The sequence below is a fragment of the Armigeres subalbatus genome, chromosome 3 (assembly GCF_024139115.2).
Source record: "Armigeres subalbatus isolate Guangzhou_Male chromosome 3, GZ_Asu_2, whole genome shotgun sequence".
Taxonomy (NCBI): Eukaryota; Metazoa; Arthropoda; class Insecta; order Diptera; family Culicidae; genus Armigeres; species Armigeres subalbatus.
In genome coordinates, this window is record NC_085141.1 from 96140216 (window position 1) to 96147161 (window position 6946).

The window sequence follows — 6946 nt, forward strand, 5'->3', positions numbered from 1 at the left end:
GTGACTATAAGTTTTATTCGGCACTGATACCCCGTGTTGAACGAATAATTGTTGGATGAAGACGATAAACAAAAGTTGGAAAATAGTTCCGTACAATTTTTCTTTGGAGACGCAAAGTCCCAGAGATTTTTTAAATGTTGGAACAAAACAAGAAACTGACTTCCTTCATATAGGTGACATTCAATGCAAGTAGAGTATCAGCTATCAGCTATAAGACTTGAGCATAGAAAGTGTCAGATAGTTTCTGCATTAGATGGTCTCATAGTTTCCAATTTGGTAATAAATATATAGATACAAATGTTTTGTATTTTAAATATATTTTCATGCACATATTTGGAACTAAGGATGTGCGGTATTTCGAAAAATTTTGTTTTGCCTGATTCGAGAAGAAATTCTCCGGAATTTGAGCATGACGAAATCTGATTTTTGATTTCGTTTCGTTTCGTTAAATGTACAAAAAAAATCGCCAGTTAAAACTAGATTTTAACGAAATTAAAAGAAATTCCGCGGAACTTAGAAATAATTTTCCAACGATGCTAATTTTTTCATATTCAGAAAATTTCGGCCGCGTCGCTGAATAAAATCAAGAATACTCCAAGATCCAAGATTATACGATAAACAAATTCTTGTATTACTACGTAATCCTCTTCTGAATTCACGCACAAACGATTTTGGCAACATTTAGTTTTGGCAACATTTGATTTTGTCAACATTGACAACAAAGTCATTCAATTTTGGTAGCATTCGATTTTGACAACATTTTTTTTATTATATTTTTTTTTTAGATCTTATATTCTTTGTATAAAAAACTGGTTAAAGCCCTAAACCGGGGAAAAAAAGATCGTAAAAATTTGTGTAGAAAAAATCAGTATGATCGCTTAGATATCAAAATCCGCGTAAAAATGTCACTGTGTATCTAGTGTCACAATTAGTGAAGAAATGTGAAATATCATGAGAAAACAAAAACCATTCGATTTTGGCATCACTGCCGTAGTCTGAAAAAGTGACGTATGTGCCATTTTACAACATGCATGTTTTCCATTTTTCTGTTAAAGAGCTCGATGAATACTACTCGTTAAAACCATTTTTGGAAAATGGTTAAAACGTCACTTTTCCAGATTACGGCAGATCATGAATGTTTCGAACGTGTTGCCAAAATCGAATGGGGTCTGTATATTTCATTTTCTGCTAGTAAAACTTTGCAGTGTGTTGGCACAGTTGATGCAAAGGTATAAAATTGCTAATAGACCAATGCAAACTCTGACTTAACCTCACTTATGTTGACAGTTCACAGAGCTTGTTTACAAGGTCTTAGAAAAAAATCGATGAGGGGAGAATTAAAATTCATATTTTTGATTTAAAATTGCTGTGATCCGAATATTTCAGTGATTTTTTTTGCATTCTGCATGAAATCAATCACAAAGAACATCTACATGCGAATAAAATGAGGAAACCATTTTATCGGAAGTTTCGCCGGAGACTGTTCTGATGAAAAAGCTCTGTGAACTGTCAATCTACGTCATCATGCACTTGTCTATGTCGTTCCTGTTCGCGTGATAAACATCTAGTTTACTTCGATCTGCCATGGACTAAACCATGATGACGTCGCGCGCCGATTTTCAGTGAGAAGAAAACATCCGCTGCCGGCAAAGTTTACAAAAAATGAACCGCGACATGAACATCCGGTGAACTAAAATGCTCCGAGTTCACTGAAATACATCGGCCCGCAGTGGATGTCACTTTTCCGACAGATAAGAAGAAGAATCGTAGAAGAAGAAGACGCCATTTCCACGTCGAGCATCCGAGCGAGACGGTTGTAAGTCCGCGTACGGTCTGCTTCTCTTTTGGTTTTTTTTTCCTGAAGTACAGGTAGAGCTTTTTTTTCCGAAAGTGTTTTGAAGCATAGTGCTTGAGTGGAAGTGGTGCTTAGCTGAAGCAGTTAAGTAGCCATTTCGTTGCTTTTGCAAGACAACGCAAAGTTTTGCAGTTTCTTCGGCGTCCATCGCAGGCGCAGGCATCATCGCCCACGCCGACAGTCATCATCCATCGTGCGTCTCCACCAACGCAGACGCTGCCGTCCTGCCACCATCCATCCACCCAGTTGCAGTGTTGTCTGCGGCGAGAACACCAACAACAGCGTGGTTCGCTTTGACCGCACTTCCGGCGAGTGTCCATCCAGCCAGTGTGTGCTGCCAGAACCGTTAGCTGGCGACACAGCAGTGTTAACGCAAGTATTTGCTTGAGCTCCCTCTCTTTGTTCCCCTCTCTTCTTCATCTTATTGGAATAGTTTTTTTTCCTTTTTTTTACTCGTCTTCCCCTCTCATTTTGTATGTGTGTGTGTTTTTTCTGTCCTTGTGATAATTGTTTAGTTTTAAAATAGATTGTGCCTCTTTCGTGTCCGCAATGCGCGAAGGCGAAGTTGGCGGGAGTACTTCGTATTCCATGTCAGATGTTTCGTTGCATTCGGGTGTTTCAAACCAAAATGAAATGGACACCAGCAACGCTAAAATTTCCTCTACGAGCCCCCGTCCCAAGGTCTACCCTCACGACTCTAGTGGGCCGTATGTTGTTTTCTTTCGACCCAAAGGCAAACGTTTGAATATCAGCCAGATCAGCAAAGATCTGGAAAAGCGATTTTCGTCTGTCACGACCATTGACATGGTTGGGTCCAGTAAACTCCGTGTCACGGTCAGTGATCGCAAACAGGCCAACGAGATTGCCACCTGTGAGCTTTTCACTCTCGAATATAAGGTGTATTTACCGTCAGCAGTGTGTGAGATTTTGGGGGTGGTGACGGAGAGAAGTATGACATGCGACGATTTGAAACAAGGTTTCGGTCGTTTCAAGAACGTTTCTTTGCCTCCTGTTGCGATACTGGATTGCAAACAAATGTATTCGGTGTCGCAGGAGGAAGGAGAAGCGGATTTATTCCCCGTCTGACTCTTTCTGCGTCACCTTTTCCGGGTCCGCACTGCCTGACTACGTAGTGATTGGCAAACTTCGTCTACCTCTTCGGCTGTATGTACCGAAGGTGATGAACTGTGTTAATTGCAAGCAGCTGGGCCACACCGCTCAGTACTGTTGCAATAAACCTCGCTGTGCATCATGCGGAGAGAAGCATGTGGAGGGGGCGTGCAAGACGGCACCGAAATGTGTCTATTGTAACGAAAGCCCTCCACATGCTCTTGAAGCTTGCCCAACGTACATACAGCAGCGAATCCACCAGAAACGGTCTCTTCAGCAGCGTTCTCGGCGAAGTTACGCCGAAATGTTGAGGAAGGCCGCTTCTCCAGTCGTTTCTGACACCATCTACTCGTCTCTTCCTTTGGACGATCAATGTAGCTCCGACTCCGAAGCTGGGAATGGGGCTCCCTTTGTTTTCAATGGCTCAACGAGGAAAAGAGTAAAACAGAGCCAGCGACCCCCGAAAAAGCCAAGAAAACAGCCGCAAAGTGAGCCCCAACCCAACATGGACAAATTCAAAGCAGGTGGAAGTACTCAAAAACGTTCTACTTTTGTGATTTCACATCAGGATGATCGAGAGTTTCCACCGCTTCCGGGAACATCTAAAATCCCAGATGCCCCAATTTTTGCGATTTCTCAGCCAGAAAGAGAACATAGAGAGCGAGCAGGAAAACCTCCGAGCGCTCCAATGTTTACACTTTCTGGCATCGTGGAGCGCATCCTCAACTTCTTTGATGCTTCCGACCCCGTGAAGAACATGGTCAAAACTGTTCTTCCTATTCTGACTCCTCTCCTGAAGCAGCTGGCTTCAAAAATGCCCCTCCTCGAGTCATTTGTATCCTTCGATGGCTAACTTAGTCAATAAGGGTAACACGATTTCGATTCTACAGTGGAACTGTCGAAGCATTCTTCCAAAATTAGATATTTTTAAATTTTTAGTTAACAAATTACAATGCGATGCTTTTGCTTTATGTGAAACATGGCTAACACCAGATGTGAACATTCATTTTCCTGATTTCAACATAATCCGCCGCGATCGGGCAAATCGATATGAAGGGGTGCTTTTAGGGATTAAAAAACAGCACTCATTCTATAGAGTCGATCTTGCGCCGATGTCTGGCACCGAAGCTGTCGCATGTCAGGTGACTATTCGAGGAAAAGACCTCAGTATCGCCTCGATATATCTTCCTCCAAACACCGCGATATCTCGTAGAGATCTCTCGCACATCTGCTCGTTTATGCCCGAGCCACGGTTGCTCTTGGGAGATTTTAACTCCCACGGAACAGGCTGGGGGGAACTGTACGACGACAACCGTTCAACAATGATATACGACCTCTGCGACGACTTTAATATGTCAATTTCACAGAAAAAAATAATGAAAAGTAAAAAGTGCGTAAAACTTGCCATGCGGAAATTTACGCTATTCTTCGCTGAAATGGCCCTCTTCCTAACAAGATTGCTTACAACTTGCATGCAATATAAACGATTCACGTCAAATATTGTATACATTTAGGCTATATCCGTTGTGGAATTGCGCTAATAATGACGTTCCATTTATGTGCATGATTTTTGGCGGAAATTTCAGTGGATTTTTCTATCTGTGTTTGAATACAGGAGAAGTTACACGAGTGGCTCCTCCAGCAAGAGATAGCCGTCTAGATCTTTCCATTTGTTCGAGCTCATTATCGTTGGACTGTACTTGGAAGGTGGTCCAAGATCCCCATGGTAGTGATCATTTGCCGATCGAAGTCTCGATTTCCAATGGACGTTATCAATCTGTTTCTATCGACCTCTCATATGACCTCACGAAGCACATCGATTGGGGCACATATGCGGAGGCCATCATTGATGGCGTAATGTCGATAGAAGCACTTCCACCGCGAGAAGAGTACGAGTTTCTATAGGAAACCACCCAGTCCGTGGTGGGATGTCGAGTGTACACAACTTTATCGCAAGAAATCCGCCGCGTTCAAAGAATCTCGGAAACACGGTTCAATCGTTCTTCACAAACGGTACATCGCGCTCGAGATCCAGTTCAAGAAACTGGTCAAAGTGAAGAAACGTGGATATTGGCGCATTTTCGTTGAAGGTTTATCGCACGAGACTTCAATGAAAACTCTGTGGACCGTCGGGAGAAGAATGCGCAACGCGTCGTCCGTAAATGAAGAACGCGAAAGCTCGTCGCAGTGGATACTGGACTTAGCAAAACAAGTTTGTCCGGATTCGGTGCCGGTGAAACAAGAGCTACGTGATGCTTTTGCTGAAACTGATGACATGGATCGCCCCTTTTCGACGATTAAATTCTCGTTTGCTCTCCTTTCATGTAACAATTCCGCTCCAGGGATGGATAGAATCAGGTTCAATTTGCTTAAAAACCTCCCAGACGTCGCGAAGAGGCGCTTATTGAGCCTGTTCAACCAGTTTCTGGAGTGCAACATTGTTCCGGATGATTGGAGGCAAGTGAGGGTGATAGCCATCCAGAAGCCCGGAAAACCCGCGTCGGATTATAACTCGTATCGCCCCATCGCGATGCTGTCATGTCTTCGGAAGTTGTTGGAGAAGATGATTCTCTTCCGGCTAGACAAATGGGTTGAATCGAATAGTTTTTTGTCAGATACACAATTTGGTTTCCGCAGGGGCAAGGGAACGAACGACTGTCTTGCGTTGCTTTCTTCAGAAATTCAGCTTACTTTCGCTAAAAAAGAGCAAATGGGCTCAGTTTTTTTGGACATTAAGGGGGCTTTTGATTCAGTTTGCGTCGATGTCTTATCCGACAAACTCCACTCGTGTGGACTTTCACCAATTTTAAACAATTATTTGTACAATTTGTTGTCAGAGAAGCGTATGAGTTTTTCTCATGGTGACTCGGCAACTTCACGAATTAGCTACATGGGTCTCCCCCAGGGCTCATGTTTAAGCCCCCTTCTTTACAATTTTTACGTCAGATACATTGATGAATGTCTCATGCTAAATTGCTCGTTAAGGCAGCTTGCAGATGATTGTGTTGTATCCGTTTCGGGGCCAACCGCAGTTGATCTGCAAGGACCGTTGCAAGATACTCTGGACAATTTGTCCACTTGGGCTACGAAGCTGGGTATCGAATTCTCTCCGGAGAAAACTGAGATATTTGTCTTTTCAAAAAAACATAAGCCGGCAAAGTTCCCGCTCCAACTGATGGGTAAGACAATCACTCATAGCATGTCTTCTAAATACCTCGGGGTCTGGTTCGACTCGAAATGTACCTTCGGGAAGCACATTGTGTATCTGACACAAAAATGCCAGAAACGGATCAACTTCATGCAATCAATAACCGGAACATGGTGGGGAGCGCATCCTGAAGATCTTATGACGTTGTATAGAACAACCATTTTGTCGGTCCTCGAATACGGTAGTTTCTGCTTCCAGTCCGCGGCTAAAACACACATGCTGAAGCTTCAACGGATTCAGTACCGCTGTCTTCGTATCTCGTTAGGATGTATGAATTCGACACATACGATGAGCTTGGAAGTACTTGCGGGAGTACTGCCACTAACAGATCGTTTCGCGGAATTATCGCTCCGGTTCCTCATCCGCTGTGAGGTTCTCAATCCATTGGTCATTGACAACTTCGAGAAGCTGCTCGAACAAAACCCTCAATCTCGATTTATGAGTATTTACCACTGGTATATAACGCTGGAGGTAAGCCCATCTTTGGTTGACAACAATCGTGCTAACTTCTTAGACTCTTACAGTTCCTCTGTTACTTTTGATCTGTCCATGAAGCAGGAGGTTCATGGAATACCAGACTTTCTGTGTGCGGAGGTCATACCTCCATTATTTGCAAGCAAATACGGGCACGCCAGTGAGGAGAGAAGCTTTTTTACAGACGGGTCAAAAATGGATGACTCCACTGGTTTCGGTGTTTTCAACGTTTTTCATAACGCCTATTTTAAGCTCAAAGAGCTTTGTTCCGTGTGTACTGCTGAGCTGCTTCGCACATA